Source organism: Galeopterus variegatus, unplaced genomic scaffold (assembly GCF_000696425.1).
Source record: "Galeopterus variegatus unplaced genomic scaffold, G_variegatus-3.0.2 Scaffold2037, whole genome shotgun sequence".
NCBI lineage: Eukaryota > Metazoa > Chordata > Mammalia > Dermoptera > Cynocephalidae > Galeopterus > Galeopterus variegatus.
The window spans coordinates 144,513-164,340 of record NW_007728148.1 but is presented as its reverse complement, the minus strand read 5'-3'; the positions used below and the strand labels follow the sequence as shown (position 1 = coordinate 164,340).

General features: G+C 44.9%; 1 pseudogene; it reads left to right on the top strand.

Moving 5' to 3' along the window:
* The first annotated feature begins 3,738 nt into the window (after positions 1 to 3,738).
* Positions 3,739 to 4,053, top strand: LOC103596517 (annotated as a pseudogene).
* The last annotated feature ends 15,775 nt before the right edge of the window (positions 4,054 to 19,828 follow it).

The window sequence follows — 19,828 nt, the reverse complement described above, 5'->3', positions numbered from 1 at the left end:
CGAGCCCGACGCCGGCGCAAGCGCGCGCGCTCCTCCTGGACGCCGCCAACCGCGCCCGGATGCCCCGGGCCCAGCGGGACGATGGGATCCACTACGCGCACGCGCGGGGGCGGGGTTTCCAACTGCCGTCGCGGCGGCCGCCCGGGGACTCGACCCCTCCGCGACCACTGCTCGGCGGCTCTCGGGCGGCGCGAGCGCGGAGTGTGTACCGGTAGGAGCGGCAACGCTGTGCGGGTCGACTGAGCGCTACCTGACCGAACGCACCGCGTAATTGGTATCGGAACGCCCAGCTGGGAGGCTGCGCAGGGACGCTGCGCCCCCACCCGCTGGAGAGTCTCCTCAGGCCTCAGTTTCCCCGCTTGCAAAATGGGAGTGTACATTGGTCGAATAAACGAGTGGGAACGGCCTTAGCACGGGGCCTGGCACGGGAAATTATGGTTGCTGCTGCTCCTGGTGCCCCTGTCGCTGTTACCCGTATTGCTGTTGCCATTCTTATCTGGAGGCAGTACATACCAAAGCAAGGCTGGTGAGAGCATGGTGCTGATAACACCATGGTCCAGGGTTCATCCCTGTGCCAGCCAGCCGCCAAACATATAAAATTATATAGCAAAGCACATGCCCTGGGGTGCAATCAAGACCTGATCACCTACTGGCTGTGTGACCTTGTGCAAGTGACTTCATGTCTCTGAGCCTAGGGTTTCCTCGGCTGAGACGGAAACAATAACCATTAGGAAGGAATAAGGAATAAATGAGCCATTACTCACTGCCTTGATTATTTGGTATTCATAAAGCAAAGTTCCTTAAGGACAGGAGATAACCTTGTTCATCATGGTCTTCCCAATGGGGAGAATAATGCCGCATACAGTAGGTATTCAGTAAAAGGTTTTCAGAGACTTTATTTTTGTTTGGTTTCTGGCGGCTGGCCAGTACAAAGATCCAACCCTGGCCTTCGTGTATCGGCACTATGCTTTCACCATCTGAGCTCACTGGCCAGCCCTGATTTTCAGACACTTTAAATCCAAGTCCAGCTACTGGTTTATGGACAACTGTCTTGCACGGCTGAACTAAAAGTTCCCAATCTTGCCATGGTTCTTACTTTCCAGTTTTCCTGTTTATCTTGACAGGAAAAGAGGTTCTGTTTTCGTTCTTCACATTTTTTGAGGGTTCCTACCGTGCACTAAACTGGAAATATAAAAAATGCATAAAATTAGGCTGGCTGGTTAGCTCAGTTGGTTAGAGCACAACCTTAAAAGAAAAGAATAAAATTAGGTCCCCCTCTCTAGGAACACACAGTTTAGAGGAGAATCCTGACAAGACAACAGACCATTTCAATAAAACACAAAGTCGTCTTTGGAAAACATCCACTTAATTTGACAGAAGAATTGGAAATCAATATGGTAATACCTATCAGAGTTTTAATTGCACACCACCCCTCACTTTCACCCAGCAACTGCACTTCGAAGGATCTCCTCATTTCCTACATACACTCATATTTGTAAAAAGACATTGTGGATCGTACACTAGAATATATTTAACACAATAGAAGTTAGTAATGGAGAAGTTAAACAAAAGAGACATAGATGCACAGAAAAATAGGAAACTGGTAGAAATAAGTCTTCATTAGTAATTATATTAAATGTAAGTGGATTAAACTCTTTACTACTTAGAAGTCAGAGATTGTCAGAATGGATTTTTAAAAAAGCAAAACAGGTTGGCTGGTTAGCTCAGTTGGTTAGAGTCAGTGTTGATAACACCAAGGTCAAGGGTTTGGGTCCCCATACCAGCCAGCCATCAAAAACAAAACAAAACTCGATACACTTACTGACCATCTGCCAAAAACCAAACCAAACAAAAAAACCCAAAACGAAATTATAACCCAAGTGTATGCTGTCTACAAGAGACTCACTTTAGCTTTAAAGGCACAAATAGACTAAAAACATTAAGATAGAAAAAGATAGTTCATGCAAACAACAAAAAGAGCTGGATCAGCTATACTAATATCATACAAAATAGACCTTAAGACTAAAATTGTTACTGAAAAAGAAGAACATTATATCATGACAAAAGTTCAACCTATCAGGAACATATAACAATTATAAATATATATGCACTTGGGGCTGTCTGGTTAGCTCAGTTGGTTAAAGTGTGGCCTCGTTAACGCCAAGGTCCAGGGTTTGTTTCCCCACACTAGCCACCCTCCAAAAAGTAAGTAAAAATAAATATATATGTACCTAACAAGTGAGCCCCAAGATACATGAAGCAAAAAGTGAGAATTGAAAAGAGAAATAAACAATCAATATTACTTCAATACCCCATTTTCAGTCATGGATAGAACTAAACAGAAGATCAGCAAGAAGATGGAAAACTTCAACAACACATAAACCAACTGGACTTAACTAACAGACATCTATAGAACACTCCACCCAACAACAGCAGAATACACATTCCTCTCAAGTGCACATGGAACATTTTCCAGAATAGGCCAAATATCAGGCCACAAGTCTCAATAAAAATATACTTTTCTCATTAAATTTTGTTTTAATGGGTCTCAAAGTTCTGTGACAGATTTTTGGTCAAGTTGTTTCCATTAAAATGTATTGATTTTAGGGCCGGCCCGGTGGCGCACTGGATAAGTGCGCCGCTTGGGAAGCGTGGTGGCGCTCCCGCCCGAGGGTTCGGATCCCACATACAGACCGGTTCCCGCTCACTGGCTGAGTGAGGCACGGGAGCAACACCCAGGGTTGCAATCCCGTTGCCGGTCCCCAGTCCGGTACGGGGGCAACACTGAGGGTTGCGATCCGTTGCCGGACACGGAAAAAGACAAAAGACAAAAAAAAAAAAAGAAATGAAAAGGATTATAGTCACGTGTCTCTTAACAATGAGATATGTTCTTAGAAGTACATCATTAGGTGATTTTGTCATTGTGCAAACATTATAGACGGTAGTTGCACAACCTACTTGGTATAGCTGACTAACAACTACGCTATATGGTACAGCCATTATAATCTTATGGGATCACTGTCATATATGCAGTCTGTCATTGATGGAAATGTCATTACACACTACATGACTGTATAAGGAAATGGTATGAGCAACTGGATGACAACAAATTGGATAACGTAAATGAAACAGGCAATTTCTAGAAACACACAATCTATCAAAACTTACTACAGAAGAAATAGGAAACCTGAATAGACCTATAACAAGTAAAGTTAGTAATCGAAAAATTTCCAACAAAGAGAAGCCTAGGAACAGATGGTTTCACTGGTCTATTCTACCAAGAATTTAAAGAAGAATTAACATCAACCCTTCTCAAACTCTTCTAAAAATAAAGATAAATAAAATAGAAGTGGAGGGATCACCTCTAATCACACTAATTCATTCTGTGGGGCTATTACTATCCAAAGCTGAACAAATGCATCACGAGGAAAGAAAACTCCAGACCAATATCATTCATGAATATAGATGTAAAAACTCCCAACAAAAGACCAGCAAACAAAAATCCAGCATCATATTAAGAAAAAAAAAAAAAAATACACAGTGACCAAGTGAAATTCACCCCAGGAACCCAAGGTTGGTTCAACACATGAAAATCCAACAGTGTGGGTGGTTGGGGAAGTAGCACCTCCTGCCAGGCTCCCAGCCACACCACTTTGCCTACTCCATGGCAGGAAGAACCTTCCCCACAGGACGTCAATGCAAGCCTGAGTAGGAAAAACAATTTCTTCCTCCGAAGCCATGGCATATCAGCTACACAGAAATACTGCTTTGAGAAAGTCTTCAGGAGAGCCTAGATGAGCTCCTAAGTCTCAGCAGATCACGCCCCCAACTTGCCCTTCAACTTCTCCAGTTTGATAAAGCTATAAAAGTCAGCACCGGCTCAGAGCGTCAGGAACAGAGTCAATTTCAGTGATTCTCTAAATACATATAGGTTCCGCAACTTTTGTATTGGGTGATGTTGAATTCAGACAGATGACAGAACTTGTTAACATGGATAAAGTAAAAATTGTAGCCTGTGATGGTAAAAGTACTGGGTCCCATACTACTGAATGAATAGAAAAACTAATAGCTTTTTCAAATGCCATCTTCTGTTATTATTCATCGCTTTTTGAAGAGACGTGTAGAAGAGACTTTTTAAAATGTATTCTAGCATTGCTGAAATGACTACACTGTACTATACTATTAGAGAATTCCAGTAGAAAGAGATATGTAACTCTGTACTCTCTTACATTACCTTTATTATACAGCATGAAGAAACATAACTTTTTAAATGACAAATCAAAAGATGTTACCTTCCTAAGAACATTCTTTAATAAGCTCATTTTAAAACTAAAAATATATATATAATGTCATATATCATATTAATAAAATAGAGGGAAAAAACATGATTGTCCCAATAGACACAGAAAAAGAATTTGACAAAATCCAACATCCTTTCAAGATAAGAACACTCAATAAACTAGATATAGAAGGGAGCTTCTCAGCCTGGTCTGGCCAGCTAACTCACTTGGCAGAGCGTGGTGCTGATAACACCAGGTCAAGGGTCTGGGTCCCCTTACTGGCCAGCTGCCAAAACTAACAAACAAAACAAAACACTAAAAGAAGAGAACTTAGCTTGATAAAGGGCATATATGAAAACCCCACACTTACATGATACTTAATAATGACAGACTGAAGACTTTTCCCCTATGATCAAGAAAAAGGCGAGGATGTCACTCTTACCATTTCTATTCAACATTGTATTAGGGACTCTAGCCAGAACAATTAGAAAGAAGAGAGAAGAAAACAGTCCTATTTGCAGGACCCATCCCCACCAGCCCTCTTTGCTTCTAAACCTATAACTAGACTCCAGTCCTAGCAGGCCCCTAAGGGAGGTACAAAGTATGACCCATGAAGAGGTGCACTATGGTCCAAAATCCAATTGATTTTTCCAATTTTTTTTTGGGGGGGGGGTAACTGGCTGGTATGGGGATCCAAACCCTTGACCTTGGTGTTGTAAGGCTGTGCTTTAACCAACTGAGCTATCTGGCCAGCCCTTAATTTTTCCAATTTATCCAGATGGTAGTATCAGGGATATGTGTGAGAGTGGATATTATGGGTGTGGGATAATGGTGGAGAGGACACAAAGTTGGAGCAGGCTGAATTTGTTGATCTAGGCCCACTAGGCAGAGATTTTCCATTTAATGTTGCAGCTCAGGGAGTAACAAAGAGCTCTGATCATTTATTTAGCTGGTTGAATGAAACATGGACCAAACATGGCGGTCCACTGTGAGCAAACTGGAAATGCTGCACCAGCTGTGGTTTAATGCAGAGGAAGGAATTCAAAGGCTCAGGGAGATTGCAATGTTAGAGTGGATTTGTCACTTGAGACCTACTCACACTTACGGGGAGGGTCCTGAAGACACACATTTCACCACGACTGTGAGAAATAGATTTGTGAGGGGAGCCCCAGCATCCTTGAAGAGCTCGGTCACTGAGTCCCTTCTCTGTAGGGACTGTGGCCACTCAGCTGGAAAACCTTAGTGCCATGGGGGTAAATGGATTCTGGGGTAGCAGGAACCAAGTGATGGCACTGAACTGCTAAAGACAAGGTGGGTGCAGTTACTGTAATGGACAGCGGAGCCAAAGCAGCAATCTCAGAACAGTCGGACTCGCCCAGGACTGTAGTGTCAGCTGCTTGATTATGGTGTTCCTAGAAGTAAAATAGATAGGGTGTCTACTAAATTCTCACTTGGTTTGTAAAAGCAGAAAAGTTCTAGGTCAAGTGAACAACCTGACATGAATCATAAGAACAAAGAATCACTGCCCCTCAATGAATTCCTGGACTTGGACCAGTTGGCAGACTTAGAACCCCTGGAAGGATGGAGAAGCTGGGACCCCTTGATGAAGGACCATGGGACACAGCCAAAAGTTTTATACTGTTAATCTTCTTCTTCGCCAAAGGAACCTACAGGCTTTTACTAAGGTAACTGCATTGTAGAGAAGGAACTAACAAGAACTTTCAGGTCTACTGGACACTGGCTCTGAAATGACATTGATTCCAGGAGACCCAAAACATCACTGTGGCCCTCCTGTCAGAGGAGAGGCTTATGAAGGTCAGGTGATCAATAGAAGTTTAGCTCAAGTTCATCTCATTGTGGGCCCAATGTGTCCCCAAGCCCTTCCTGTTGTCCTTTCCCCAGTTCCAGGATGCACAATTGGAATAGACATATTTAGTAGCTGCCAGAATCCCCACTCTGGGTCCCTGACTTGTGAAGTGAGGACAATCTTGATGGGACAGGCCAAATGGAAGCCACTGGGGCTGGCTGAATTTTTTTATTATTATTATTATTTTTATTATTTTTTTGGGGGGTGGCTGACCAGTAGAGGGAAACCCTGGACTTTGGTGTCATCAGCACCATGATCTAACCAACTGAGTGAACCAGCCAGCTTGGGAGCCACTATAACTGCCTCTGCCTGGAGGGATACCACATTCCTGGAGGAATTGAAGAGATTAAGAGATTAGTGCCACCATCACAGACTTGAAAAGTACGGGGGTGGTTATTCCCACCACATTCCCATTCAACTCTCCTATTCAGCCTGTGCAGAAGATAGATGGATCCTGGAGGATGACAGTGGATTGTTTTAAGTTTAACCAGGGGTGACTCCAATCGCAGCTGCTCTACCAGATGTAGTTTCATTGCTTAAGCAAAGTAACATACCCCCCGGTACCTGGTATGCAGCTATTAACCTGGCAAATGCTTTTTTCTCTGTCCCTGTTAGTAAAGATCACCAGAAGCAGTTTGTTTTCAGGTGGCAAGGCCAGCAGTACACTCGCACTTCCTAGCTGAGGTGTAGATCAACTCTCTAGCCCTATGTCACAATTTACTTCGCAGGTATCTTGATTGCCTTTCCCTTCCATGAGACATCACAGTGGTCCGTTACATTGATGACATTATGCTGATTGGACCTAGTAAGCATGAAGTGGCAACAACTCTAGGCCTATTGGTGAGACATCTGTGTGTCAGAGCAGGGGAAATAAATCTGGCAAAATTTCAGAGGCCTTCTACCTCAGTTAAATTTCTGGGCCTCTTGTGATTTGGGGTAAGTTGAGATACCCCTACAAAGGTGAAGGGTAAATTGCATCTGGCCCCTCCTACAACCAAGAATGAGGCACAGCACCTCATGGGCCTCTTTGGATTTTGGAGGCAAAACATTCGTCAGTTGGGTGTGGTGGGTCACTCTGGCCCATCTACCGAGCGACCCAAAAAGCTGCTAGTTTTGAGTGGGGCCCAGAATGGGAGATGGCTCTGCAACAGGTCCAAGCTGCTGTGCAGGCTGCTCTGCCCCTTGGGTCGTATGATCCTGCAGATCCAGAGGTCCCTCCCTGAGGTGTCAGTGCAGAGAGGGATGCTGTCTGCAGCCTTCTTCGGCAGACACCTGCTGGTGACTTACAGCCGAGACTCAGGAATGTGGAGCAAAGCCCTGCCATTCTCCGCAGATAAGTCCTCTCCTTTGAGAAATAGCTAATGGCCTTCCACTGGGCCTTAATGGATACTAAATGCTTAATCATGGACTACCAGGCTACCACGTGACCTGACTGCCCATCATGAACAGGCTGTTGTCTTACCCAGCTGGTCATAAGGTCAGGGCACAGCAGCATTCCATCATCAAATGGAAATGGTACATACATGATCCGGTCCGAGCAGATACTGCAGGTGTAAGTAAGTTACATGAAGAAGTGGCCTAAATGCCACGGTTCCCACTCCTGCTACACTGGCTTCTCTCCCCAGCCTGCATCTGTGGCCTCATGGGGAGTCCCCGCCAGTCGGTTGACAGAGGAAGAGAAGACTCGGCCTGGTTTACAGATGGTTCTGCATGATATGCAGGCACCACCCAAAAGTGGACAGCCGCATCATTCTGGCCCCTTTCTAGGACATCCCTGAAGGACAGTGGTGGACGGAAATCCTCCCAGTGGGCAGAACCTCGAGTGGTGCACCTGGTTGTTCATTGTGTTTGGATGGAAAAAATGGCCAGATGTGTACTCATATACTGATTCGTGGACTATGGCGTGGACTATGGCCATTTGTCTGGCTGATGGTCAGGGACATGGACGCAACTTAACTGGAAAATCAGTGAGAAGGCAATTTGGGGAAGAGATATGTGAATAGACCTCTCTGAGGGGAGTAGGGGGACATGAAGATATTTGCGTCCCATAGGAATGCTCACTAAAGGGTGATCTCAGCAGAGGAGGACTTTTATAATCAGGTAGATAGAATGACCCATTTTGTGAATACTAGTCTACCTCTTTCTCCAGCCACCCCTGTCATCGCTCAGTGGGCTCATGAGCACAGTGGCCATGGTGGCAGGGATGGAGGTTATGCATGGGCTCAGCAACACAGACTTCTGCTCGCCAAGGCTGACCTGGCTATGGCCACCGCTGAGTGCCCAATCTGCCAGGAGCAGAGACCAACACTGAGTCCCCAATATAGCCATTCTCCAGGATGATCAGCCAGACACCTGGTGGCAGGTTGATTACACTGGACCATTTCCATCATGGAACAGGCAGCATTTTGTCCTTCCTGGAATAGACACTCACTCCGGACATGGATTTGCCTTCCCAGCATGAAATGCTTCTGCCAAAACTACCATCCGTGGACTTAGAGAATGCCATATCCACCGTCATGGTATCCACACCGTGTTGCTTCTGACCAAGGAACTCACTTCACAGCCAAAGAAGGGGGACAGTGGGCCCATGCTCATGGGACTTACTGGTCTTCTCATGTTCCCCGCCATCCTGAGGCACTGGCTTCATAGAATGATTGAATGGCCTTTTGAAGACACAGATTTTATAGCAGTGGAAACTTTATACTGGGTGAAAAGTTATTTGAGTTTGAAATGCTGAAAGATATTGGCAAATTTAACTCCAATTTTGAACTGTTTTCCTAACAGTGTGTATAGGCAAACTTTTTTTTCTAACTTTTACACATTTGAGGAAGAAAATTCTTATACTGTAGTTTTGATTTGAATTTAATTATTGGTAAGGGTGAGCGCATATTTTTATGTCTGTAAAACATATGTGGTTATATTTCTAAAAACTATAATTTGTGTCCTTTATCCTTTTTTGTTATTCAGATATTTGGTCAAACATTATCCTAGATGTTTCTGTGAAGGTGTTTTTAAGATGACATTAACGTTTAAATTAGCAGATGGAGTAAAGCAAATCACCCTCCACATGCGGGTGAGCTTCGCTCAATCAGTTAAAGGCCTTAATAGAAAAAGACTGACCTCCCAAAGTAAGAAAAAATTCTGCCAGCAGATTGTCTTTGGATTCAAACTACACATCTTCTCTGGGTCTCCAGCCTGCCTGCCTACCCTGCAGATTTTGGACTTGCCAGCCTCTATAATCATTAAAATCTTTAAAATAAATCTGTTCATCTCTGTCTCTGTCTCTCTCTCCACACACACATTCTGTTGGTTGTTTCTCTGAAGAATTAACTAATACACCATTCATTGAGGAAAACAAGTCTCTTCAACAAATGGTGCTAAGACATCTGTATATCCACATGCAAAAGAATGAATTTGGAGACACTAGGGATGCACGTGACAAAGACCAGAAAGAGTGAGAAGGTGGCCATCAACAAGCCAAGGAGAGAGACCTCGGATGAAACCAACCCTGCTGACATCTTGATCTTTGACTGCTAGACTTGTTGGGAAAATATAGGAAAATGGTCAGGGCCCCTCAGATGCTCAGAATCTTGCCGAGCATTTGATGTAAATAGACACGTGTGCTCAGGTGTTCCTTGGTTATCATCTAATGTAATTGGGCATGTGCACCCAGGTGTCCTGGGTTATGGACTTAAGTATAAAGGATGAGTGGCTCTGATCCATGCTGCCTCCCACCCCTGGGATGTCCCTGGGGAGGGGGGTCATGTGGAGGCCACTACTGCTGCTGGAGGCTATTGCTGTTGCTGCTGCTGCTAGTGTCCCGGGACCCTCCACAAGGCCACCGCCACCACCTGACCTATAAGCTACCGGACCTGTAAGCTGCTGCCCATGAGGAAACTGAGGACTGAGCTCATGTCATCTGCCAACAGCTCCCAGAATCTTTCCCAATTACCTAGCATGGACCTGCGTATGAGGGGTCTGGGGACCCAGCTTGGCATGTGAGGAGTCTGGTGATCCAGTCTGTACAATGCATTTGAAGGGTCTGAGTCCTAGCTCTGAGAATGTAAATGGAAACTTAGTATAACTAAAATAATAACTAAAATAACAAAAACATTTTGGCTTTAGTTATGATTTGCCTTGCTATACAAGCCTTTAGAACTTTGAGAAAATAAATTTCTGTGATTTAAACCCCTCCCTTTAAAAAAAGAAGTTGGAACCCGACCTCACACCATATACAAAAATTAGCTCAAAGTGGATCAACAGGGGCTGGCCATTTATCCCATTGGTTAGAGGGCAGCCTTGTAATGCCAAGGTCACGGGTTCAGTTCCCCCATGCTGGCCAGCTGCCAAAAAAAAAAAGAAAAGGATCAAAGACCTAAATGTAAGAGCTGTACCATAAAATTCTTAAAATAAACATGGGGGTTAATCTTCATGACCTTGGGTTAGGCAATGGTTTCTCAGATATGACACAAGACCAAGTAACCAAAGGAAAAATAGATGAAGTAGACTTGATCAAAATTGAAAACTTTTGTGTATCAAAGAACATTGTCAAGAAAGCGAAAGACAGCCCACGGAGTGGGAAAAAATATTTGCAAATCATGTATCTTATAAGGGACTGATAGTCATCATAGTAAAGAGAAATTAAAACTCAACAATAAAAAGACAATGAAATTTTGAAAGGACAGAAGTGGGTTTTTTGGGCAGCTGGCCAGTAGGGGGATATGACCCCTTGACCTTGGTGTTGTCAACATCATACTCTGACCACTTAGCTAACCAGCCATCCAGGACAAAATATTTGAATACACAATTCTCCAGAGAATGTATACAAATGGCCGATGAGCACAAGAAAAGATGCTCAACATCACCAGCCATTAGGGAAAAGCAAACTAAAACCACAATGAGATACCACCTTACACCCGTTAGAATGGCTATTATTTTTATTTTTATTTTTTTTGTCTTTTTCCGTGTCCGGCAATGGATCGCAACCCTCAGTGTTGCCCCCGTACCAGACCGGGGACCAGCAACGGGATCGCAACCCTTGGCGTTGCTCCCGCGCCTCACTCAGCCAGTGAGCGGGAACCGGGCTGTATGTGGGATCCAAACCCTCGGGCGGGAGCACCGCCGCGCTTCCCAAGCGGCGCACTATCCAGTGCGCCACCGGGCCGGCCCTATTATTTTTTTAAAAAAACACGCAGAACAGAAAATAACAAGTGTCCACAAGGAGGTGCAGAAATTGGGACCCTTTGCACTGCTGCTGGGAAAGATGCTGCAGCAACTGTGGAAAACAGTTTGGTGGTTTATCAAAAAGTTGAGCATAGAGTTACTGTATGATCTGGGAATTCTGCTTTTCAGTAGATACTTGAAATAATTGAAAGCAGGGTCTCAAACAGATACTTATAGGCCAGTGTTTCTGGCAGCGTTATTCACAATAGCCAAATGGTGGAAACAACCCAAGTGTCTGTCAACAGATGAACGGATAACACAATGTGGTATATCCATACAGTGGAATATTATTCAGCCTTAAAAAGGAATACAATTCTGACACATGCTACAACATAGATGGACCTTGAAAACATTATGCTATGTGAAATAAGCCAGACAGAGCAGGATGGACATCATACAGTTCCACTGATATGAGGTCCCTGGAATAGATAATTCACAGAGACAGAAAGTAGAATAGTGGTTGTCAGGGGCTGGGGGACAGGGAATTGTAACAAGTACAGGGTTTCTTTGGGGGGATGACAAAAATGTTCTGAATTAGTAGTGATAGTTGCATGACATTGTGAATATACTAAAAAGCTGTGAATTGTACACTCTATTTTTTAATTATTATTTTTTTAAAGATGACCGGTAACGGGATCTTAACCCTTGACTTGGTGTTGTCAGCACCACGCTCTCCCAAGTGAGCCAACTGGCCATCCCTATATAAGGATCCGAACCCGTGGCCCTGGTGTTATCAGCACCACACCCTCCCAAGTGAGCCACGGGTCGACCCTGGATTGTACATTTTAAAATGATGACTTTATGTCATGGAATTTTATCCCAATTAAAAAATTGCCTCCCAAAATTGACACTGTGGAGGTTTTAAATATGTCCTCAAAGAAAAAAAATGTTTAAATAAAAATAAAAATTAATTAATTAATTAATATGTCCTCAAATTCTCTGACACTTTTTCAATTGTCCTCCCCTTGAGTGTGACCGGCCTTAGTGAGTTGCATCTACTGACAGAAGGTGATAGTGTGTGAGATTGGAGACCCTGTGGCCTACACCTGGCCCTCTCTCCTGGACACTCATACTCAGGGGACACAGGCCACTTTGACATGAGGACACTCAAGCATCCCCATGGAAGGGCCCTAGTTGGGGGGAACTGAGACCTCTCACCACCAGCCAGCACCTGTCTGTCACCCATGCCAAGAGCCACCTTGGAAGCAAATCCTACAGCTCCAAAGAGCTCCAGCTGGCTCTGGCTCCCCTCGACCTCTTGACCTTAACCTTGTAAGAGACCCCAGGCCAGATTCTCCCGGTCAAGTTGCTGCCGAATTCCACACTACAGAAATAGTGAGGAAACAAGAGTTTATTAAACTACTCATTTTCGGAATGCAGTTAGCCCTCCATATCCATGGGTCCCACATCCCTGGGTTCAACCAATCATGGATTGAAAATATGAGGGTACTTCAAAAAGTTTGTGGATAAATAGAATCAAGATAATACAAATCTTTCCATGAACTTTTTATTTATTTATTTTTTTGGCACTGGCTGGTACAGGGATCGCACCCTGGACCTTGGTGTTGTCAGCACCACGCCCTCACCAACTGAGCTAACTGGCCAGCCCTCATGAACTTTTTAAAGTACCTTCATATTCAACAGTAAAATTAATATGTCAATTAAAAACAATATAAATAAGTAAACAATACAGCATAACAACTATTTACACAGCATTTACATTGTATTAGGTATTACAGGTAACCTAGAGATGATTTAATGTACACAGGAGGATGTGCATAGGTTGTATGCAAATACTGTGCTATTTTATCTCAAGGACTGAAGCATACAAGGGTTTGGTATCCAAAGGAGTCCTGGAACCAATCACCGTGGATACTGAGGGACAACAGTCATTTGTCATGTAGCAACAGATAACTGAGACAGATAAACATACAAGGGCTTTACTTACAGATTCGTTTGTAAAAGCTAAAGATTGGGAACAACCTAGGTGTCCACTAATAACAAACGTCTCACCCCAAACTCAGATCACATGATCACACCCCTAAGAGCAGGGCAGCCTCGGCTCCCATGGGCAAGCAACCAGCCTGCACAGTTCCCTAGTTTTGGTGCCTCAGGAGGGAGGCGGGCCCCAGAACATGGTCCCGACCAGCTGAGCCCCCAGGCCCTTCCAGCATTGCCCCAATGACATGGTAACCAGAATCCCAGGATAATTCCTAACCTCTCCCTTCCCTGTCACCCCAAGAACTTCCTCTGATGGCACCCTAGTCACTGCCAATGTTGATCAGTCATTTTCGTGTATGGTGTAAGGTAGGGGTCCAACTTCATTCCTTTGCATGCGGATGTCCAGTTATTCTAGCACCATTTGCTGAAAAGAATGTTCATTTCTCTGTTGAATGGTCTTGGCACCTGTTATGGACTGAATGTTTCTTTCTTTTTTTTTTTTTTAAAAAAAGATGACGGGTAAGGGGATCTCAACCCTTGGCTTAGTGTTGTCAACACCACGCTCAGCTAGTGAGCCAACCGGCCATCCCTATATAGGATCCAAACCCGTGGCCTCGGTGTTATCAGCACCACTTGGTGTTATCAGCACCGCACTCTCCCGAGTGAGCCACGAGCCGGCCCTGGACTGAATGTTTCTGTTGCCCCCAAAGTGATATGTTAAAGCCTTAACCCCTCCAATGGGATGGTATTAGGAGATGGGGTCTTTGGTAGGTAATCAGGGTCAGCTATGGTCATGAAGTGGGGCCCTCATGATGGGATTAGTGCCCTTATAAGAAGAGATCAGAGAGCTCTCTCTCTTTCTCTCCCTCTGCCCCCACTCCCCATGTGAGGACACAGTCAGAAGATGGCAGTCTGCAAGTCAGGAAGAGAGCACTCACCAGGGAACAAATTGGTAGGTCCCTTGATCTTGGACTTCCCACCCTCTTGAACTGTGAGAAATAAATGTCTGTTGTTTAAGCTACTCAGCCTATGGTACTTTGTTACAGCAACCTGTCTTACTCCATTGAGGCTTCCATAACAAAATATCATAAGCCAGGTAGCTTATAAACAACAGAAATTATTTCTCACAGTTCTGGAGGTTGGGAAATCCAAGATCAAGGCTCTGACAGATTTGGTGTCTGGTGCAGGTCCACTTCCAGGTTTGTAGATGGCACCTTCTCACTGTGTTCTCACATGGTGGAAGGGGAAAGTCAGCTCTCTGGAGTCCCTTTTATAAGGACACTAATCCCATTCATGAGGCTCCACCTACATGACCTAACCACCTCCTAAAGGCCCCACCTCCTAATATCATCACCCTGGGCATTAGGATTCTAACATGAAAAATGTAAGGTGTTGTTTCTGGACTCTCAATTCTCTTCCATTGATACAGTAGTCTCCCTTGTGCTAAAATTACACTGTCTTGATTTCTGTGGCTCTGGAGTAATTTTCAAAATCAGGAAGTACGTGACCTCCAACTTTGTCCTTTTTCAAGATTGTTTTCTGGCAGAGAAAGGTCCATTCAAGTCCTTTGACCTTTTACACTGGGTTCTTTATCTTTTTATTATTGAGTTGGAAGAGTTCTTTTTCTATTCTACATACAAATTCCTTTGCCAGGTATATGATTTGCAAATGTTTTCTCCCATTCTGTGGGTTGCCTGTTTTGTTATTTTGATGGTATCATTTCCAGCAGAAAACTTTTTAATATTAATGAAATCTAACTAATCTATGTTTTTCTTTTCTGCCTGTTCTTTTGGTGTCATATCTAAGTAAACATTGCCTAACCCAAGGTCATGAGACTTATTCCTATATGTGACAGGAGTCCAACTTCATTCTTTTGCACGTAGCTACTTGGTTGTCCCAGCACCATTTTATGGACAAGGCTGTTCTTTCCCCATTGAATGATCTCAGAACCCTTGTCAAATGCCTATTTAGTATAAGTACGTGCCATGCAAAATTTGAGATGTACTTATGCTGAAAAATGATCATTTATTTAACTGAAATTCAAATTTAACTGAGTGTCCTGTAGTTGTATTTGCTGAATACAGCAACTCTATACTGGCATCTAGTGGGTAGAGGCCAGAGATGCTGTTAAGCATCCTGCAATGCACAGGACAGCCCCCCACAAAAAACGAATGATCAGGCCCAAAATGTCAATAGGGCTGAGGATGAGAAACCTAAGTGCGAAACAAATGCAGAGGTAACATCCATTGTCAAATGCCACCAGCAATTCTGAGAGCAGGGAGTATCAGCCCATTCTCCAGGACTGGAAACTCAGACTGCGACAGTGAAGTGGGCTGTCTTTCAATCTGGTATGGGAGTGAGGGTGGGATTCACATGGATACTCTAAAAAATCATTTAGGATAATTTGTCCCAAAAGGGACAAAGGGACTTTTCAAGGGGGCCTGGATGTAGGCAACTCAGATTCAAGGGGCTCAGTCTCTGAGGATTACCTCCAGCCCCACCTAGGCACTAAGCTTGAGAAGATCCTGGGCAGACCCAGGCATCTGCATTTAAATCCCACTCCAGAAGGACTTGTTAGGATTTTACATAGAATGAGAATAAAAAGAACTCTTGGTATGGTTACACTCATCACTGGAGGGCCTGTTGCCACTTTCGTTTACTTAGTTACTAGTTATTTTTATTTTTATTTTTTATATCATTTTATTTTTTTAATTTTTATTGAATCAAAATTGATTATACATATTTTCGAGATTCAACATTGAGATACGTTGATCAAATCAATATTACTAGCATATGTATTGTTACAAATCATAATTATTCTTTATGCCCCTTGTCCAATCTCTCCCCTTCCCTGTTCCCTCCCCCTCCCCCCTCTAATCACCCTAGATTTCTTCTCTCCTTCTGAAAGAATAATGGTTACTCTTTTAATTTGTTGCCTAGATGATCTGTCCAATGCTGAGAGGTGTGATCAGGTTCCCCAATATTATCATAGAGCAGATGCTTCTTCTGTCACTCTGAAATGGGCTTTGTGGGGAGAGACGTCCTCTTCTTTTCTTTATCTCTGCTGGTGACTGTCCTGTGTCAATGCACTCCAGTGGCTGGTGGACCATCTGCATGGTGGTTGTGGTGTCTAGCCGCTTTCGTGGCAGCCATGGTTATTGTGGTGGCTGTGGTGGGCCACCCACATGGTGATGTTTTTGGCATGCTCCTTTGTGCTGGCAATGTGCCTGGTTGTGGGAGGGGGGTCTGGTCCCCATATCCATGCCTTGGGTCCCCAGGCAGGCCCCAAGGTGCTGGTGCAGTGTGCCTGGTTGTGGGATGGGGGTCCGGTCCCCTTCTCCATGCCTCATGTCCCCTGGGGAGCCCCAAGGCGCTGGTGGTGTGCCTGGGCCAGAACTAATTTTTTGTCCTTTGCTTATTTCTAACACAGGGGAACTTCCTGTGGGAACCAGCACTTAAGCTGTGTGGTTGAGCTAAATTGCTGCTTTGCTGCTGTTTCCCTAGGGAAGGTTTTTGTGCAGCTCAGGCTTTAACAGTTGACCTTATAGGTACTTCTGGCTCTCCAGAGACTCAGTGCACCTGGGTTGTGTAGAAACTTTGATCTGGGCCTGAGTCTTCCATCAAACTGCACCCCATGCAATTCTGCATTCCTAACCAGTCCTCTCTGAGTGGTCCTGCGCTGACTAGGGGGCGGGTCAGCTGTCCTTGCTGTGCCCCAGTGTTCTCCTGGTGGGCCTGTCTCCCCCACCACCTGTGCTCCAAACACTTCCCATGGGATGGGCCCTGCGCCGGTCCCTTGCAATAACTCACTGGCCTCTGAATGGTCCCCCTTTTCAGCTGTTCTGGATCCTCGCTCCTGTGTGGGTCCACGGGAACACTATTAGTGGTCTTGCTGTCCTGGGGACCACCAAAGCCCTCTTCTCCCTGCCGCCTCCAAGTAACTCCATCTGAAGGGCACAGCTGCAGCTTCTGCTGGCTCCTGCTCCCTATGCTCAGCAGCTCCAGTCTTAAAGCGGCCACAGCCCAAAACGTTCAGAGCAGTTTTTTCTTTCTCTCATGGTGGTTTCTCCCGCTTCATGAACTCCATAGGTCTCTCATCCTCTTCCTCTGAGCTCTAGCAGAACCGGCTTGGCTGATGTTGCATTTTTATAGTTGTAAATTGGTTGATTTGTGGGAGAGAGTGACGCTGGGGACTATCTATTCCACAATCTTGACCAGAACTCACTAGCTATTTTTAAAAACCTAACAAATAATTAACATTTACCTCCCTGCAGTAGGTTGAATGGTGTCCCCAAAAAGGCATATCCACATCCTGGTCCAAGGAAGCTTGGAAGGTGATCTTTGCTGGAAAACAGTCTCTGCAGATGTAATTAAGGGAAGGCTCTTGAGATGAGATCATCGTGCGTTTTGGGTAGGCCCCAAATCCAATGACCAGTGTCTTTCTGAAAGACAGAAGAGAAGACAAGAAGTCACGTGGAGACAGAGGCAGAGATTGGCATGATGCGGCCACACGCCAAGGAACACCAGGAGACACCAGGAGATGGAAAAGGTCAGAAGGATTCTGACCTAGCACTTCCAGAGAGAGCATGGCCTGTCGAAACCTCGATTTCAGACTCTGGCCTCCAGGACTGTGAAGAGTAAATTTCCGTTGCTTTACGCCACTCAGGTACACTAACTTGTGACAGTGGCCACAGGAAGCTCACACCCCCACCCAGGCAGCCCTCACCTCCAACCCCCCACTCAACCCTGTACTCCTTGCTCTATATTTTTATTACACCTCCATGAATTACTAAAAGTACACAGAGACGTTTATTGTAATAGGGCATTGTGCTGTTTGTGATCTTGGGGGGACTTACTCTTTTTCTCATGGTGACTGTTTATAAGCTGTGGTCATGTGGTTGCCCGTGTCTCTGGCACTTGCTTTTTGATGGCTGTATACTATTCCTCCACCTCCATTCAGCATCCAGGAGGAATCCAGGTTTTGCTGCTCTGATCACCCTTGAACACTAGCGATTTCTCCTGGGTGTGTCTTAAGGAATATTCACCCCGAGTAGGAGGAACTGGCTGGTTTCCATGTGGCCACCACAATACCCCCACCCCCAGCTGTGTCTGAGACTCTCAGGGAGCCACCTCCCAACCAGCACTGGGCATGGCCTCTCTCAGGACTTTGTATCTACCGACCGGTGCACAGTGGTACCTCACTGAGGTGGTCGGGTGATTCTAATGCAGTTTCTTTTAATTGAGGCAAAATTTACATATCAAAACTCACATGCTGGCCATTTTAAAGTGCATAATTCAGTGACATTCAGCACATTCACAATGCTGTGCAGCCATCACCTCTATCTAGTTCTAGAACATTTGCGTCACCCAAAAAGGAAGCCATGCACCCTTAATGTAATTTTTGAGCAAAACTAAGCAGATTTCAAACTGGCACATAATTTTTGTTCATTTTTTTCTACAGGGGGCGGGGCAGGGAAAAGACTTCTGTGTATGGGGGAGGCTCTTACTGTTAAGTATTACGTTCTTGATGCTGGGCAAGAAAAAAAATCAAACAAAGCAGAAAAAGTTGAAAGAAAATAAAACCACCCAGAATCTCACAACCCAAAAGACAGTGTCTGCTACTGCTGCCCTGCGACTGCGATGGCTAACATTAAAAAGACTGACAACACTAGGTGTTGGCAAGGATGGGGAGCATCTTGGTCTGCCAGGCTGTTGTAACAAAATACCTTAGACTGGGTCATTTATAAACAACAGAAATTGATTTCTCACAGTTCTGTTGTTACCATTTTTTTTTTTTTTTTTTTTTTGGCAGCTGCCTGGTATGGGGATGGAACCCTGGACCTTTGTGTTATCAGCACCACGCTCTAACCAACCAAGCTGTATTGCTGTATTTCTCGCAGTTCTGAAGGCTGGAAGTCCAGGTCAAGGTGCCAGCAGATTTGGTGTCCGATAAGGGCCTGTTCCTCATGGATAGAGCCATCTATGTGTCCTCCACAAATGTGACACATGGCTGTATTCAAACCCCAGAGGATTGGGGGACTGGCCAGTTAGCTCAGTTGGTTAGAGCATGAGGTTATAACACTAAAGTCAAGGGTTCAGATCCTTGCCATACAAAGGAAGAAACAAACCACAGAGAATGAAACTTGCTGAGTTTGGAATAACTAAAATAGTTCTGAAAAAAAAAAGAAAAAAGACTTTTTTTTTTTGTCTATTTTTCATGACCGGTAAGGGGATCGCAACCCTTGGTGTGGTGTTGCCCGCACCGCACTCAGCACACCGGCCATCCTTATATAGGATCCGAACCCGCGGCAGGAGCGTCACTGTGCTCCCAGCACAGCACTCTCCCGAGTGCGCCACGGGGCCGGCCCAAGAAAAAAGACTTTTTTTTTTCCTTTTTGTCTTTTTTCGTGACCGGCAACGGATTGCAACCCTCAGTGTCGTGCCCGTACCGGACCGGGACCGGCAACAGGATTGCAACCCTCCGTGTCGTGCCCGTACCGGCCCGGGACCGGCCACA